Source organism: Ambystoma mexicanum, chromosome 5p (assembly GCF_040938575.1).
Source record: "Ambystoma mexicanum isolate Mex_15411 chromosome 5p, UKY_AmexF1_1, whole genome shotgun sequence".
Taxonomy (NCBI): Eukaryota; Metazoa; Chordata; class Amphibia; order Caudata; family Ambystomatidae; genus Ambystoma; species Ambystoma mexicanum.
Genome location: NC_090930.1, coordinates 1,151,052,366 through 1,151,071,941, shown reverse-complemented (window position 1 = coordinate 1,151,071,941; position 19,576 = coordinate 1,151,052,366). Strand labels below are relative to the sequence as shown.

Sequence of the window (19,576 nt, the reverse complement as noted above, 5' to 3'; positions counted from 1 at the left end):
CAGCGATCATATCGATGCTGTGGAAACGTTATGTTGGGTCCAATGATTTTGTGCAAATAAGAATGGAGGCTGATGGTTTAAACAGACCCTTTTTTACAAGGCGCTCACATCGTGAAACCTTTTGCGTTTTTCAGTTTTTGGAATATTTACGAAGACTTTTGCAGAGTAAGACTGAGATTTTGGGCCGATTCATAGAATCGGGTGCATAAAAGGCAAAAGGGCCGTGTGCCGAGAAGGAGTCTGCGCCAGCCGGCGCAACGTGTATTCATGGATTCCCAGAGGCATCAGTAGCCGTCGCGCAAGTAACAGCAAGCTGCGCGAGTAATGCCCCAACATGCCCCCAGGCTCAGTAAAAAGCAAGTGAAATGCCTAACACGGCGCAAATCTCTGGGCCACCCCATGGCCAGCATACAGCCCCCCCCAGCCAAATCGCACGCAAACACCTTGCAATCCCCGGGCCGCACCCCAGCATAATCGCGCGAAACCCCCCTGCGATCCCTGTGCGCACCCCATAGAAAACACATGCCCGCCATGCAAGGCCTGCCCATTCCACCAGCCAAATTGTGCAACAACCGACCCCGCTCCAGTGAAAACACCCTGTAAACCCTGTGTGCCCCCTATAGAAAACACATGCGCCCCCCCCACGCAAGGCCTGCCCCACAACCAGCCAAATGTCACCCAAGCACCTCGCAATCTGTGGCATGCATCATCCTCACCCTGCAGGCAGCCCCCTCCACATGGGATACCCCCACCCAACACCCCCACCCTGCAGGCAGCCCCCTCCACACAACCATCATCACCCGTGACCCTGCCCTGCAGGCAGTCCTCCTCCACATGGGACACCCCAGCCACCATCACCCGTGACCCCACCCTGCAGGCAGCCCCCTCCACATGGAATACCCCAGCCCCATCACCCGTGACCCCACCCTGCAGGCAGAGCCTCCACATGTGACATCACCTGCATGATGTACCCTGACATAGTGACACATCATCACTCCATCGATTGTGTGTCGTGCACCTTGACAGCCGTGTTGCGACACCAGCCAGAATATCCACGGAACATGTATCCTGCAAACCAAAATGAATGCATTCACCCAGGCCACATTCATGAATGTGACAGCTGGCCAAACAGAATTGCTGTCTGCAACCAAATCCTAACATACACATGTAACAAGTTAATGTAAAAGTGAGGCCCTGCTGGCCATTTGACAATGTCATGGCATCAATCCCCAGGGACAAATTGTTCACCAATTACAGAATCAAAACTACACTCAATGTGTGCCACATGAAGAACCACTGGCCAGGTGTCACAGCCTGAGCCTCATTGAGCTGCTATTCCTAGAAGAGAATCCATAATAAACACATCAATGGTTCGACCATGTGTGAAGGACATGGCAATCGGACAGTGCACCACGCACCGAGACAGCTGCATTGGGCAGCTAATGTGCAAATACAAAGAAATGCCAATAGTGTATCCCAGTGCAAGAGGTTGACCAACACCAGAGATGATAACTGTATAAACACATGCTGGTGAAGGGGAAAGCACCACGTGTGTTACACAGCATCAAGCAAATCATGTGCAAATGTCCTGAACATGTAACACTCCCAGTCACCCCACCCACCTCACTCGCAAACACAGTGAGGGTAAATACACAGTGATGCTGCAAATGTGAAAGGAAATGCCATTTGCCCGTGCACACACAAAAATCCCACTTCACACACCACGACCGGTCCGCCCCATGTGTACACTCACCCCGCAAATAAACCCCGAACATAACAAATGCAAGTAAACGACCAAAAACATGACTAACAATGGGCAGGATCGGGGCTACTAAATGGACTACCAAACAGGCACACTGCAAAAATAAATGACAGAAGGACAGAGTAAAAAATAAATATATTCAAAAGTAGTATTTTCATACATACTGTAAATAACAACATAAAAGATGTCCATGTAAAAATACAAAAATGTCCATGTGTATATAAATATTTACACTAAAAAAATAACAAAACACAAATTAAACATGGCTACCAGGAACCCTCAACACACAAAAAAAAACTATGTACAAGAAAACAGAGGACAGTCCAGAGTCCACTCCAAATAAAAACATAAATAAAAAGAAACTTACACCTACAGAACTATGTACAAAAAAAAATTGAGTAATGTCCATGATCCAAGCTCCAAATAATAAAGAAAAATAAAAGGAAACATATCTACAAAACTTTGTACACAGGCAGCGGGCTAGTCCTTATCACCAATGTCACTCAATGTCTGGACCAGGGCATCATCGAACACTGGGTCCACTTCCCCCAGGCGGGCCTCAGTTCTCTCCCCGAGGGCTTGCAGAGACACCAGCATGGACCTCTCCATCCCCTCCCAGTCCCTGCAAGTATCATCAATGCAATCTCCGCCCTGGCGACTCTCGCCTCCCGAGCCCGCTGCCTCTTTGCCCCGATTCACTGCCCATATCACACGAACACAGAAGACATCCTCGATCTGAAGTCCACATTTACGTCCTGCCTGAGGCTGGATACCTCTCTGTGCTCTGTCTGATTTTGGAAGTGTGGCTGGTATCCTCCCTGTGGAAAGCTGGATTTGGAAGTGTGCCCAATAGCCTCTCTGTGAAAATTGAATTTAGAAAGTGTGCCCAATAGCCTCTCTGTCATAGTTGAATTAAGAAGTGTGCCTAATATCCTCTCTGTGTAAAGTTGAATTTAAAACTGTTCCTAAATTCCCCTCCGTGCGAAGTTGAAACTAAAAGTGTACCTAATAGCCTCTCTGTGCAAAACATAAAACTAGAAGCGTGCCCAAATATCCCTTCTGTGCAAAGATTAATTTAGAAGTGTGCCTAATATCATCTCTGTGTACAGTTGAATTTAGAAGTGTGCCTAAATATCCCCTCTGTTCAAAGTTGAATTTAGAAGAGTCCCTAATATACTTTGTACAAAATTGGATCTAGAAGTGTAATATACAATTTAGAAGTGTGCCCAATAGTCTAATATCCCCTCTGCGCAAAATTGAATCTAGAAGTGTGCCTAAATAGCCCCTGTGCCCAAAGTGGAATTTAGAAGAGTCCCTAATATCCTCTCTGTACAAAGCTAAATTTTGAAGTAAACCCAATAGCGCACCTTGCCCGGATTTAGAAGTGTACCTAATAACGTGCCCTATTTGAATTCAGAAGTGCCCCTATTACCCTTCTGTGCAAATTGAACTTGGAAGTGTACCTAATACCCTTGCTGTGTACATAATATCCTTCCCTATGCAAAATGTGCCCATTAGCATTGAGTTATTAGTTGAATATAGAAGCATCCCTAATATCCTATCTGTACAACTCTAAAATTTAGAAGTAGGCCTAATAACTCCCGTGCTTGAATCTAAAAGTGCGCCTAATAATGTGCCCGGTTGAATTTAGAACTACAATTAGAAAGTCCTCCTAAATTACACTTAAAAGTCCACCTAAAAGCATACCTGTGGCGTTGCTACATTCAAATTCTCCCTAATAGCTTACCTGTATTCCAGCTTAATAGAAGAAAGTCTACGCAATAGTGTAACTGTGCTGTTGCAACTAAATAGGCCACCTAACACAGCATATCCTAAGGTGCAACTACACTTCAAAACGGCCTAATATCTGCAGCCTAGTTACAATTAGTACACTAAAACATAGAATAAGTGAATAATATCACCCTGCTTAGTGGAACCCAGAAACTAAGACTAATGTCACTCAGTGGTATAACCGAACTTATAAAGTCCAACATAAAGTGTAAATTGCACCTAAAACTACACCTTATAGCACGTACTAATCATGAGTGCACCCAATCCACCAGGGTCGGCTGGAAATGACCAACTCCACTCTCAGCCTTGCCTCCCGTTCCCCCTTCCCAAATCATCCCACCCTCCCTCACATTCCCTACCCATCCCCTTTCCAAACATCAAGCCAGAGGAGCACGATGGCGAGCCAACCACCCTAAGACCACTGCTACCCCGAACCCATCCAGTGACCACCCTACGTTGATCATGCCCGCCCCCCTCACTATCATACCGGGCACGCCCTGGCCTGCAATCATGCACCCTCTGCTTTTCCCACTAACCCCCACCATCATCATCCCCCTGACCAAACCCCTTCCCCTCCCTAAAAACCGCACGCCTAGCCCCAGCAAGAACAGAAGCCTCATCCCCCTTCCCCCTCTGACCTCCCTACTCTTTCCCACACACCAATCGCAACAAAGACACTAAAGAGGAAACGTACCTGTCCCCCTCATCCTCTCAGCACTCATCGCCTCCCCTGTCTCGACCCACCACCTCATTCCCCCAATCACCACCATCCCCCCCTTGCTTCACCCTTCTTGAAACCCCTCTCCCCTCGATTTCTCACCGGCCGCAACTGAAACTTCTAACCGCTCACACCCCACCTTCAAATCCCCCGTGCCAAACCCAATCACCCTAACACACGCATCCACCCACTCCCACCCGAAACCCGCCAACCTTTCTGCTCGCCCACTCTTCCCATCGATCGTCAACCGACCCACCCCTCTCCCTCTCCCTCTCCCTCTCCCGTCTCCGCCCTCTCCTCCCCACCCTCCTCTGCTACAGCTCCGACACCAACCGCACCTACCGAAGTGAATTGCATCCTATTTAAGGCCCGATCCGTAGCAAAAAACAGACACAGCATCTTTGACCTCCTCGCCTCTGACAAACCATACCTGGTTTTCATCACCGAAACTTGGTTCTCTGACGACTTCGCCCCAATCGCCAATGAAGCCTCCGCCCCCCCCCTCCCCAGACTACTCCCTCATCCCACTGAACTGTGCCACTAGAGGAGGGGGAATAGCATGTGTGTCTTAAAGTCTCACTTCCGCGCCTCAATCAATCATCTACAACCAACCTTCCAATCCTTCCTGTGAATCACTCCTCGTTAAACTGTCCCTCTCCCCGTCGTTCTCACACACCTTCCTAATAATCTACAGACCCCCTGGCTACGATAGACAATTCTCAAACAACCTCTGCGACTTATTGCCACCCTTCACCTAAACCATCCGAACCTCACCCTTCTTGGAGATTTCAACATATGGCTCGACATCCCCACCAACCCTATGACTCACTCTCTGGTTGACGGTCTAGACGCGATTAACCTCCAACCCCACATAAATGGCCCGACTCACTATAAAGGACACTCTTGACGCCATCTTTAGCTCCCACAACCGAATAAATCTACCCCCCCCCATCCCTATCCCCATCATCTGGTCCGATCACTGCATTGTTTTTTTCACCATTCGATCACCTGACCCCGCTCCCCGTACTCGAACCTGAACCTCTGAATCTACGCAAATGCTGGAAAAAACGAATAATGGTTCCTGACCTAGCCAACACTCCTCCACCTACCTGCCAACTCAAACAACTGACCCCGACCCCTTTGACTCATGGCTCAACACCTCACTATTGCGGCTCACACCCTCTTGCAAATCATAAGCCCGCCGTGACCTGTTCCCTAGATGGTTCACACCTAATTTGAAGACCACTAAACAACTATATAAATACTTACAACGCAAATGGCAGAAAGACAAAACCCAAGAGAGCAGAGCCAGCTTGGCCCGACACCATCAGGACAAAGCCGAAATCCGGAAAGCAAAAAAGCACACTACAACTCCCAAATCCTAAAATGCAAAAACCCCAGCAAAGAACTTCACAAAATCATCACCAAATTAACCAAACCCGCATGCACTACCACCGTCCTGACCCCCTCACAATCACTGTGCGACTCATTCTCTCTCCACTTTTACGCCATGGCTCTCGAAAGAACAAATGCGCTAACCACCAAACTGGCTCTCTTACATCCACCATGCAACCCTCCCCCATACCAGCCACCCCACCACATGCGACCACTGCGCAACCAACGTTCAACTCCTTTAGTCCAATATCACCCAAACAATTTTTCACACTTCTCTCTGCCCGCAAACCATCCGGCTCTCCGCTAGACCCTTGCCCGGCCACAACCCTCAAAGAAATTTTCACTTCTACCTGTGCAGGAGAACATGCAAGATCCATCATAACTCCCTTTCCTCAGGTATTTTTCCTGACCCATTCAAAATGGTTCATGTCAAACCTCTAATAAAAAAAACCTTCCCTCGACCCTCTCGAGCCCAAAAACTACCACCCCACCTCAAACGCCAGGTTCCTTGCCAAACTCATTGACCGAACTGACTACTCCCAACTAAATGCCTTTGTCGAAGCCAACAATCTCCTAGACCCCGTGCAATCAGGTTTCAGAGCCCGACACGGAACTGAAACCAACCTAACCACAATCTGGGATGACCTTAAAATCAGACTACGCGGGATGCGCCGCATTAATCCTTCTTGATTATCCGCCGCCTTTGACACAATCAATCATTCAATCCTCCTTGACCGCCTCCACTCCCTAGGAATTTGTGGAACCGCTCTCAAATGGATAGCTTCACTCCTCAAAGACAGGTACCAAATAACAATACTTTCCACTTATTCCTCCCAAGCCCGACCAGTTGACACGGGAGTTCCTCAAGGAGCATGCCTATCTGCCCCCTGTTCAATCTTTACCTGATCACCCTCCCACCAATAATTCGTTCACACAACATCCTGTGTTACAACTACGCTGACGACACTCAACTAATTCTAAAACTCTTGAACTCAAAACCCAACCGCCGACCTGACCTCGCCTCCTGCCTCCTAGACAGAGCTCTGGATGACCCAAAGCCACGTCTTGTTAAACCCCTCCAAAACTGAAATCATGGTATGTGGCAACTCTTCCTCACCCACTACCCTGGTCATCTGCCATGGGCAACTCACCGACTGCCTCTAACTCAGTAAAAAACCTTGGATGCACCCTTGACTCTGACCTAACACTCTCGCGCCAAGTCAACAACGTCTCAAAGTCCTGCCACTACCACCTTAAAAATCTTAGGCGCATCTTTCCACATCTCTCCTTCCCCAACAGACTCTCCGCAGTCCAATCAATTGTTATATCAAGACTGGACTATGCTAATCCCCTCTACCTCGGAGTCCACGCTGACCAACTGAATAAACTACAAAGAGCACAAAACGCTGCAGCCAAACTGCTTCTAGCGCTCGGCCGAGAGACCACATCTCCCCAGCCCTTAAATCTCTGCACCGGCTTCCAGTGGCCCGAAGGGTGACTTTCAAAACCTTATGCATTTCGCATAGAGCATTGCATAAAACCGGGCCTCAATATCTTCAAGATAAACTAAAACTCTATCACCCTCCACATACTCTAAGATCAAGCTCAGCCGGCCTCCTAGTCATACCTAAAACAAACTCAGTCAGGTTAGGCGGAGCATCCTTCTCAGCCTTAGCCCCCATACTTTGGAACGCACTCCCACCCCACATCCGCCTAACTGAAGATCTAATGTCTTTCCGCAAACTACTGAAAACTTGGCTCTTCCCTTAAAACCAACCCGCACGCAAACTAACCCAAACTGAATAACATAATCTCAATGACACCATCCCAACAAAATCCTAGATCTTGAATAACAAGAAGACAAATATCAATACAATATCGAGATCCATGCAAGAAATCGACAACTAATAACCACTAACATGAACTAAAAGGACAAACAAATTAGAGCGAGTAAAGTAGCTCAAAGCAGTGAAGTGAAAAAAAAAGGATAAATCTTAAGAAAACAGTAATGAGGTTTAAATTAATGAAATGGATGTAACAAATGCAATAGACAAAATTAACAAAATGAGTGAAATGAATAAAGAGAAGAGGATGGAAAGATGTATACAAGAGACTGATGAGTACACAGACAGATGACACCGACTGTATGAGTGCATGGCATCAATGGAAAGTACAGAATAGCCGATTCAAGTACATGAGACGGGTGTAGTGCATGAAACAGAGCTCTGAATGGATCCAGTGCATATGACAAGTGACATGGCCTGAATCGATAATGCATGATGAATGAACGAAGTGAACGGAACGGATGAATGCGCCGAGCAAATGGGTGTCCAAAGCAGATGGGTGTCCAGAGCAGATGGGTGGGTAAGTGCTGTGGAGTATGTAGAACGCAAGAGTACATAGAGCAGATTAATGTGCAGAGTGTATAGAGCGGATGAGTGTATAGAGCGGATGAGTGTATAGAGCGGACGAGTGCGTAAGTGAGAATGAGTGTGTAAAACACAGGAATGTGCAGAGCAGAAGAGTGTATAGAGCGGAAGAGTGTATAGAGCGGAAGAGTTCGTAAGTGCGTGTAGATCGGACGAGTGTGTAGAGCGGACGAGTGTATAGAGCGGACGAGTGCGTAAGTGCGAAGGAGTGTGTAAAACACAGGAATGCGCAGAGCGGAAGAGTGCGCAGAGCAGAAGAGTGTATAGAGCGGATGAGTTCGTAAGTGCGTGTAGAGCGGACGAGTGTATAGAGCGGACGAGTGTATAGAGCGGAGTGTATAGAGCGGACGAGTGTATAGAGCGGACGAGTGTATAGAGCGGACGAGTGTGTAAGTGCGAAGGAGTGTGTAAAACACAGGAGTGTATAGAGCGGATGAGTGTATAGAGCGGATGAGTGTATAGAGCGGATGAGTGTATAGAGCGGATGAGTGTATAGAGCGGATGAGTGTATAGAGCGGATGAGTGTATAGAGCGGATGAGTGTATAGAGCGGATGAGTGTATAGAGCGGATGAGTGTATAGAGCGGATGAGTGTATAGAGCGGATGAGTGTATAGAGCGGATGAGTGTATAGAGCGGATGAGTGTATAGAGCGGATGAGTGTATAGAGCGGATGAGTGTATAGAGCGGATGAGTGTATAGAGCGGATGAGTGTATAGAGCGGATGAGTGTATAGAGCGGATGAGTGTATAGAGCGGATGAGTGTATAGAGCGGATGAGTGTATAGAGCGGATGAGTGTATAGAGCGGATGAGTGTATAGAGCGGATGAGTGTCTGAGCGAACGACTTTGTAGAGCAGATGAATGCATATAGCGGATGAGTGCGTGGAAAGAACGAGTGCATAGAGCGGATGGGTGCGCAGAGCGTGATGGGTGCGCAGAGCGTGATGGGTGCGCAGAGCGAAAGAGTGCGCAGAGCCGATAGTGTGTAGAGCGGAGGAATGTGTAAGAACGGAGGAATGTGTAGATTGGATGAATGCGTAGAACAGACTAGTGGGTAGAATGGACGAATGTATGGAGCAGATGAGTGCGTAAGAGCGGAGGGGTGCGTGAGAGCAGAGCAGGGCGCAAAAGCGGATGAGTGCGTTGAGCAGGACAGTGTGTAGAGCGGATGAGTCTGTAGAGTGGATTAGTGCGTAGAGCGGATGGAATGGGCAAAGTATGTGGATGGAATGGGCGACGTATGTGAATAAAACGGGTGATGTATGTGAACAAAATGGGTGACGTATGTGGATGGAATGGGTGACGTGCATGGATGAAACGGGTGAAATATGTGGATGGAACACATGAAGTATGTGGAAAGTACTGGTGTAATGCGTGGAGCGGACTCGAATGCGTGGAGCGGTCCGGAGTGCGTGGAGCGGTCCGGAGTGCATTGAACGGATTGGAGCATATACAACTGCGCGACTTACATGGAATGGTTTGGAGCGCATGGAATGGTTGAAAGAGCATGTTACCCATCATATCACATCACCATGCTTACTCTTCTTTACACCACCACCCAACTAGAACACAGAGATACTAGGACACCATTCGGTATAGCTGTTGTCATATCAACATCTGCCGCATACTCCACATCATTCTAACTAAACACTGCTGGTTACACATCCCCCAGCCAGGCGTTCTCCTCAGGCCTAACGCAGCCACAATCGGTCTGGATAAATCCTGCCAGAACAAACACATACTCATGATCTCCCAACCACCACACCTACCGCTAAGAAGCAGCCATTACACGAATGCCACACCAGCTGCACACATCCGGTGCTCACATGCACCTTTGACTCTCTCTACTGACTTGAACTTCGGTTCCCAAGGGCGTTCAACCTACCAGCACCTTCAGACCATACCAATGGTATATAAGGCACTATATAAATGCAAAGTAACATAACATAATATAACATGATGAATGGTGGCATCCCTCCATTCATAATGCCCTGGTGTCCTCATCCTGGATGTCTCATTTGCTTTTCACACAGTGATTCATTCCATTCTCATTTTGATGATCCATGAACAGACAGTGGACTTGCTAATGGCATTCCTGAAAATATATTCCATGTAAACACCATACGGTGTCCTTTCTTTTCTTCTGCCTTACTTCAGCATGTGGCATCATGCAGGTGTCCATTCCTTTACCATGCATCTTTGACATATTTGCCTGCTGCTACGCATATTTTGAAAATTTTCATTAGGATTAATGTGCTAGGATGAGGACAGAATACTCTTCAACACTGTTCCTAGTGACACACGGGCACCCTTATTCACCAGGTCTGCCACCCAGCCATCCTGGGCTGGTGCCCTCAAAGTGACCTCGGCTTGTGCGCCATTTACAAAATTTAATTTCCCTATTGACTCCACAGCAGCATACTTGTAGGAAGGACTGAGTCAATGGCACATGTTTTCACTCCTGCACACTCATTCCAAGGCAGGATTTTTTTCTTAATGTTCCCCCCTTCCATTACTGCCACGTATTCATGTGATTGTGAAGGAGTTCGACTTGTAGGTCTTGATGCACACAGTTAATGTACACTTCCACAACATCACGCAGAGGTGCAATGTTACACGTGCTGTGTTACTCTCCAGGCTACACTAGTGCTACTGCCTATTGGTCTTGTCCCCTGGGTCCTTTAGTATCACTGGGTCTCAGATTCCCCCGGGATCTTCCATTTCCATAGCCCTAATGTGTGTCCCTAAAGGCTCATTGTTATTGACACTATCTTATGATCTGCTATCTCAAAGGGTCTAACTAACCTCCACCCTCCCTATTAGGTTAGCCGATACCCATATGTAGTTTATTCTAGATTGTGTACCATGAACCCCTGATAGGAATGTATATCCCTCCTTCAGTCCCCCCCCACATGTCCCTTAATGCCCCCCATGTTCTCAAACCAATCTTGCAATATGGTTGACACTACCTCTTCTCCTCCAAGTCCTCCCTGCCCTGACCTATCCCGGTCCCTATGCCAAGCCATGTTGAGGTCTGCCATCAATTATGTGGCCTTTCGCAAATTTCTCCAGTTCCCCTACGAATCCCTTCATGAATAGCTCCTGTCTAGTGTTGGGGGCATACACCGACGCTATGGTGTAAACAGGATCCCTTGTAATCTCCTCTTATTATGTATCTCCCGACCTTATCCCTTTTGGTCTCTGAGACTCTGAAATCCATGCTGGACTTAATGGCCACTGCTACTCCTCCAGTTTTCGTCAGGCCTGATGCAAATACATCGGGAGAAGCCCATTAGTTTGAGTTGCGCCTGGTCCTTTTATGGAGGTGCGTTTTCCGTATGGCAAGAACAACCGGCCTTGCCACCCTAGTAAATCTCTCCAAATTCTTCCTTTTGAGAGGGCTGTAAAGCCCCCTCACATTATGAGTTAGCCATTTGAACTATCAGTTATGTGGGTCTCGCCCACGATTGCCCTTCCCTTATCCCTCTCCCATAGTTTGCGCCTGCTTCCCCTCCACTCTTTGATGGCCTTATCCCCTTGAGCCCTCCGTGTTATACCCTTTTTTCGCATGTTCCGTCCCCTTGCTCCCGCTTAGGACTACCCCTCTCACTCCCCTCAACTTCCCTCCTGCTACCCATCCCCCACACCCAATCTTTCCCCATCCCAGACCCCAACTTCGGGATGTAACTCACTCCTCCTTTCCCCATCCTCCATCTCCCCTGCCCCCAGGCTTGTCCACCCTTTCTGACTCCCAACATGTTTGTGCTCCCTGTGCCCTTAATCATACCTCTGAGTCCACCAGCCCATTTACTACTGATGCTTGTGGGCTCCTCGTCGCCTCCACTATCCCTCGGTCCCCCCTCCACCTTTAGCCATCTCTCCCCCTTTCGGTCAAGGACCTCGCAGTGTTGCTCTCCTGTGCCTTTCCCCTGCCGTGGCCCACTCCCAGGGGCGGTGCCCCGATCAGGTCTCTGGTAAAGGGAACCCCTCTCCCAGCTGGTCATGTTCCAGTTCCAGGTGCAATATGTCAGCTCCCTCCTGTGGGAAGACTACTCGCTTGTGTACCCCTTCGCACTCAAACATCAGACCAAAGGGGAAGGTCCAATTGTACCCAATTCCTCATTCGTTCAAGTCCTTGACTATTGGGCCCATTTGACAATGCTGGAGTAGCGTTGTGTTCGCTAGATCTTGGTATAGGGCCATCTATTGGCCGTTGTATAGCACCGGCTCCTGTTGTCTTGCTGCACGCAAGACGGCTTCCTTTTGGCCATACCTGGCAAATGCCGCTAGGACATCCCGTGGCCTTGCTTTGGAACCCTTATTTTGTCAGTCCAACCTATGGATACGGTACAGCTCTATTGTCTCTGCTTCTGCTTTTCCCAGTAAATCTGCGAATATCCTCTGGGTAACCTCCTTTAGTTCTCTGTCCTGTACCAACTCCGGCAATAGTTTAATTCTCATTTTAATTCTCCGGGACCCATTTTCCCTGTCCTCCATTTGCAGCTCCAAGTTCTGAGTTGCTACATTTAAGCGTTCTATCGCTTCACTGTTTGCCATGGTCTCTTTGTCCACCCCCTGCATGCCCCTTTCCATTAAGTCCGTTCTCTCCCCTAACTGGCCCACTTCCTGCCTCATTTTCACCAGGGCTGAATTAAGGTCGGTGCGCATTTGCTGAAATTGGTCTTGAAAAGTTTTGGCCAGGGTCGCCTGTAGGGCCAGCATTTCTCAATGAAAGTCTTGCCTCGATATAGGTGCTGTGGGATGTTTTTACCCATGCATCCAAGCCCTACCATAAAATTGTGCAGTACTGGCATGGAAAACATCATGATGGCCAGAACTCCCCAGAGAGTGCACAGGGAAAACATGAAGAATAGGCTGCCACCCATTTTTGCCTATGTTGTGAGCACAGGAGGGCACTGCCTAAAACCACCATTGGGCTACACACACAGTAGCCTGAAACCATTGGGAATGGCAATGCTGATTGCCAAAAAGCAACTCAGAACTGTGGGGAATTCATTTTCTTAATCCCAAAAATGGTTGCAATACCGGTACTCACCACTATCAGAAAGCCGGCGTTTTAAAACCACCAGACTTTTGTGTAAAACTGAACAAATGAAACAAAACCAGACCAAGGAAAAACTTGCTAAGAGGTGGATACAATGTAAAACTATATTCTGAAATGACTTGAAGGAAGTAATTATTTAATTTATATGTAAAAATTGTAAGTTTGATTTAAACTGGGAACAAAAAGTGACATTTAGCTGAGACCTGGCTTAATGAAACTGGATTCTGCCTGACAACTACCCCCGACAGGAGTTGAAACCTGCTCAGCCACTCTTCCCAGGCCTAGCTGCATCCTGCTGCCCCTTGCCAAAAGGAGTTGACACCTCTCTGATTAGATTAGGGGTGGAGCACCTGGCAACTGGAAGGGACAGAACAATGCAACTTCCTTGACTCAGGCAAATTATATATTGGGGGCGTCGTAAAATAGCTTCCTCTTGGGAGAAACTGGGGGGCAGCTGTGCCTCTGAACAAGCTGGCTTGGGGGAAGTGGATAAACCAGTTATTCCACCATGTGATGTGGGAAGCCACACCCCTTTTTGACCAGAGCATAATTTTAAAAAGATAGATAACTCCTAGTGCGGACTTGTCAGAATTATATAAGTAATATCATTATTTTTGTGATTTTTCTGTGCACGTTCTAAGAGGGGTTAGGACCCTGTGGTGTATTCTGGGGGGTTGCTAGCGGAAAATAGGGTCTCACTCCAAATGTATGCATGTTAAAAATCTGACACTTTATCATCTGAAACCCATCTCCCTGGTGCACATTTGTGTAAAATCTGGAAAGGTTTAGAGGTCGTTATCTGGATGAAAAGAGGAGAATTCTGTCATCAGTGGACACAACATCGTACAAAGACAGGGATCGGATGGTTTGGTGCTACAGAAAATATGTAAACTGGACCTATAATATGAGAAAAATGGTACATAGATAAATAGGTATTTGGATCAGAAATAGATTTGTGTGCAATTTGACAAGGGGAGGTTCCTCTGACCATAAAACCTACAGCATCACTCTGACACTCCATTTCTTCCCCCCAATCAAGGGAGCGAGGAAAGCTTGGCCAATGATAAGTGAGAGGGGCAGGCTTAGCTAGGCCCACGCACACACCCACTTTCCAAAACACATAAAAAGAGACTGCTGGGACAGGTAGAAACATTCAATTCCATTTGCTGCGGAGCATGCTGACCGACGACTTCACATCCAGAGATCCAGACTTCAAATCCATCAATCTCCAGAACCTGTAGCAGAAATTAACTCCAGAATTTGTAGCAGAGAGGCCTGAACCCACCAGCTGAATCCTCTTCAGCAGGCCTCAAAACCAACCAAACTATTCAACAGCCGGTGAGCTGTTTGAATTTTTTCCAAGAATTTTTGCAAGAACCTGTAGCAGTATCCAGAAAGCAGTGCTGTATCCGGAATCCGAGAAAACCACAAACCAGACCGTTGTGAGCAGATCCGGTGCTTGACAGACCCAGAGAGAAGAGCTGACCCAGATAGCCGGGACTTCAGAACCACCCGCCGGAAGTCCCGTCCAACCTGACCAGACCGTGACGAGGCCTATTTCAAATTGATATTGTGAGTACCTAGCAGAACTGTGCAGAACCAATCTCTTAGGTTAAAATAGTTTGGATTAGATTATTTTAACTAAGTAGAACAGCCTCCTAGAAATCGTGTCATCTGTCATTTTTAAAGCTGCACAACTGTCACCTGTCAATTCTGCAGCTGCAAGCTGTCCCCTGCCATTTTGAGTTTTACTTTAAATCCGAAAATCTACCTTTATTAAATCGTCCGTATCTCTGAAACCGTTTGGGCTAGGAACGAAATTTAGGCTTTCCAACGAACCTAGAACCGACTTCCTACTCTCTATACTTTTCCCGTAATCGCGAGACACGCACTCGCGAAATTTACCGTGATTTGCGATTCAGCCCGATTTCTTCATCTGTAGAAATCAGCGGCTTTTTGCTTTTCTTTGCTAAAATTTGTCTGCGATCTGCTAATCATTCATAGAGTATTGTTAAAGTGAGCCTGAACTAATATAAATTAGCCATCACCTACCCTGAACCTCTAGAGGGAATTAAAAGCAATTTTAGCACCTTTTCACTTCCTTGCAAACCACATTAAAGTAATTTGCCTGTGTTTAAAACTCATCCCTGTTTTCTCTAAGCTTGCTGGGGGAACTGGAACTGTGTATTGCATTATAAAGTGTGATTTGTTGGGATTCTTGAAGACTGTGTGCTCTCCTTCCATTTCTTGTATTGCATAGGGGGGGGAGTGAATTGTCAAAAGAAAAAGTGATCATATTACCTTTTGCTAAAATCATAACACGTTATTTCTGTACTGCATTTTATTTCTCACTGAATTTCCTTGAAACCATAAAAGCATTTTCAGCTTCCTCATCCTCTATACTACTCCTAAGTAATCAAGTGTACCACTGTAACATTACCCATTGTGGATCCACATCATATGTCTCAGTGTACTATCAGATATTAATATATTATAAAAGTGTGATAGATATATATTGTTGAATTGTCCAAATAAACCTTTTCATTTGCAAAACAAACCTACTTCTTGGCTCAGTGGGGTCAGGGGGATTCTAAGAGGGGGGTGTTATACAAGGGTTGTCATCCAGAGTACTGAACTGGATATAAAAATACACCAATAAGGGTTTTCCTCAGCATCCCAGACTAGGCATTGACTTAGCTGTAGTGTTGATTGAATATCGCTTACAGTGCTGGAAGGTCCGCTTCTGCAGGGTCCTTGTGCTCCGGCGAGCGGTACTTATTGTTTTTATTAGTGTCCCTTGCTTCCAGTGGTGCCCACATAGTGGGGAGGGTGCCTGGTATGTCCCCAGTGGTGGGCATCGCTTTCATGGCTCTGCCTTTTACTGTCATTTGCCTCACTGGGCCCTGCCCCATTCTTTTTCAATATGCAGTTTGGGCCGGGGGCCTTGCTCTTCACTCCTGTTGATTTCACTTATTGGGGGACTCAGTGCCTCTGTGCCCTTGCTGCTTTCTTGCCGTGCTTGGCAAGCTTTTTTTTCACCCAGATTTTCTTATGGGAGTTTCCAGGGCAGGAGGGGGGGGGGCAGGGCTCTCCCCTTTCAACTCCTCTCCCCTAGCCCCGTCTCTGGGTTTGCTGCACTTATAAACTCAGGCGGTTCCACTGTGGGAGTGAGGTCTGTTTACTTTTGTCAGACTCAGGCGTTCCCTCCCCCGACGAGCTGGGATCAGTCCTAAATCCCTCCGCTCTCATCCCTTCCTCTCTGCTGCGCACTTCAAAGCCTGAGAGCCTGGCCTGGGGCTCTACTGTAGTTTCCACCCTTTTATTTTCCAGGTGCTACGCTGTGTGGTGTTCCCCTTGGTACCCCCCGGCTCGGGCCTGAGGATGCATCTCTCAACTCATCGCTCTCTTCTAGGGTGCCTCCGACCTTGCCCCTTGCCGCTGCGCCTCCGGGCTGGGTGCTCTGCTCCTCTATGGTGGTCTCTCCCAGTGGGGTTGTCAGGTTGGGTGTTCGTGGATTTCCTCCTCCACTTCTCTACACCTCGGTTCCGCTTACTGTCTTCCGGCGCGTATGTTGTGCCTATGGCGTGCCTCACTCCTACCGTGGCGTACCTTGTCCTGCAGTCGGAGCGTGTTCTCCACCTTGTGGCTGCGGCTCCTTCACCTCACAGCTTTGACTTGCCTGGTGCCACCTGACTTCTCCTGCCTCCTCGTTCCTCTCCTAGGGTTCCGCTTTGCTTTTTTGCCCAGTTTTGCCCTTATTGTCTGTATCTTGGGGTGGTGGAACCTCCTTATGTTTACCGCGGACTCGAGAGCCGCTGTCGACACGTCTATCTAGTGTCGCTGGACATTTTAGAATCAACCTAGGACTATTCTTAACTGCGTTTTAGGTCTTGCTGAGTTGGAAGTGAATCCCAGTGTTTCAGGATTATTTTTGCACTATACATCTTGCAGGTTGGTTTCTTATACGATCTATCTATGCAGGATTGTTGAAAGGCTGCATTAAAGTCTCCCCTATTATATATGGTAGAGGGAATACAAAGATCAATAAAAAAAATCTTGCAAGGGCCAAGATCTTTTTTTTTCTCTTCAAAAAGGCCGGCTATGAAAAGCTTACTTTTCCCATTAACTACTAGTTCTGAGACAGCTTGTACACCGGCTTCATCTTTAGCTGCTTCGCTGCACGAGACAGCATATTTTGCTTGTTGCGTCCTCTTTCTATGGACATGTCATTACTGTTATTTGTGTCCTTTCTCTTTGTTTGTTCACGTGTTGTGGGTTGAGCCCACAGAAAGGGAAGAGGCGGGGTTACCGCCTCGGACGGCACTTTTGGCGCCGACATTAAAGAGAGTAGACCTTATTACTCTTGGCTCTCGTGTCTCATTACGTACGTTTGATTTACTTGAACAAATTGCAACGTTCCGAGTTCCGAATAGTAGGAACTCAACATTGGCGACGAGGACGACCCACCTGAACTGCCGACTCAATCAAGCCACCCTGCGGGCAGCTCCAGCGAAGCGCGGGCCACGAAGGAACGCCGCAGCCCCAGGCTTTTGCAGTGCCTCACCGCGGCTCCGGTGCAGAGCGGCCCGCGGGACAAAGAAAGCCCCTAGCGTCACACCAAGTCAAAGAGGCGGTGGAGGAAAGGTTCCCGCCAGCGAAAGGCTCCCGCCAGCTTCATGCACGCTGCAGGAGGTGAGCCGCCGGAACCCACGCAGCACACCAAATAAGAGCCACGTGCAGCCCAAATCACCGCTAGCCCCCGCATTTCGACCGGCGAGGCCATACTGAAGAAGGAACTGGAGGTGGACTCTCAGCACGCCACTCCAGCGAGTAAAGTGCCATAGCAGCACAGTTCAGCCACATCTATCAACATGTCGACAGACAATGCTGACAGCGGCCTACAGAGCCCTCAAGCCAGCTCCACTCCGAGAGCAGCCAGCAACAGAGAGGAAAATTCCTCTGAATCTTTGCAGTTGCAAGCCGTCCCTCACTTTGATATGACTGATACCAATAGCCTGGCTCCCAGATGGGCTCGCTGGCTGAAAGAACTCCACATCTACATCGATGCTTCTGGCGTGAGAGAAGAACGCCGCTTGAGAGCCATCCTGCTTCATTCGCTGGGTCCCATGGTACGGGACATCGTGTTCGAAATGCCGGATGCCAACACTAACTCATTTCAAGGCATAATTGACTCATTAAATGCATACTTCGCACCCCTACGGAACGTCGACTACGAGAGGCATATCTTCCATACAACCACGCAAGACAAAGAAGAAAGCATGGATAATTTCATCATGAGGCTAAGGAAAAGAGCCAAGTACTGTGATTTTGACAAATATTCCACTGAAGAAGCTCTAAAATCACAAGCAATCGCAGGGTGCGGCTCCCCTGACTTTCGTAAAAAACTGCTACAAAAGAGCAGGACGCTGGAGGAAATCCTTCAAATTGCAAGAGCGGACGCGGCACTAACCCTGCAAACTGAATCTCTGAGTAACATCTCCATCACACAAAATGCCAAGTCGGCATCTCTCTGCCCCATCCGCACGCCTGCTAGCTCGTCAGAGCAAAAGAAATGCTACCGATGTGGTTTCCGTTTTCCCCATGTAGGCCCATGTCCTGCGATTGGACATCAGTGTGATAAATGCGGGGGGGAAAACCATTTTCAATCCGTCTGCAAGAACATTAAATTCTTCCAAGGCACAGAAAGCACGAGAGAAGCCAGGAGACAAGAAGGTGGACGCTCCAGGCGGGAAAGCCCGCGCAAATACTCAAATCGAGGCTCCACGTACAGCAGGAGGCGCTCTCACAGCCTAGTCAAGGAACACACGCCATCATCGAGGAGGCGAGAAGAAAGGAGAGATACGTCTCATCACCGAGAGAGCCGACACCACTCCCCGCACCGCAGAACAAGACAAAGGATCAGATATGTGGATGATTCGCCTCAGGAAAGACAAACAACCAGGTCATCTTCATCCAGTGGGGAGAGAAAACGAGCATACGTACACGCCATCGGAAATGCCACTGCGGCCGAATACAGTCCGACCCTGTTACTCCAGTTGAATGGACAAAACCTAGAATTTCTGATTGACACAGGTGCCACTGTCAACGTTATTAATGACATGATATACAATTCCTTGGAAATCAAGAAAGACTTAAAGAAAGCTGACACGCTAATATATCCCTACGGGTCCAACAAACCGCTAGACTGCATAGGAATGTTCAATGCACATTGTCAATACAAGGAGCAACGCCAGAAAGTGACAATATATGTAATCAAAGGAGAAGTTCCAGGAGGGAGCATCCTAAGTTTCCGCACAGCCATACAGATGGGTCTAATCAGTATCATGTATCAGATCATGTCCGCATACACCTCCAGCGCCAAGGACATGATTCAAAAAATGTTTCCTTCACTTTTC

At 47.9% G+C, this 19,576-nt stretch overlaps 1 protein-coding gene across 2 annotated transcripts in view; it reads right to left on the bottom strand.

Annotated features, from left to right (window-relative positions):
• TDP2 (tyrosyl-DNA phosphodiesterase 2) overlaps nucleotides 1-19,576 on the bottom strand; it is a 190,790-nt gene that overhangs the window by 11,230 nt on the left and 159,984 nt on the right. The window lies entirely within an intron of this gene.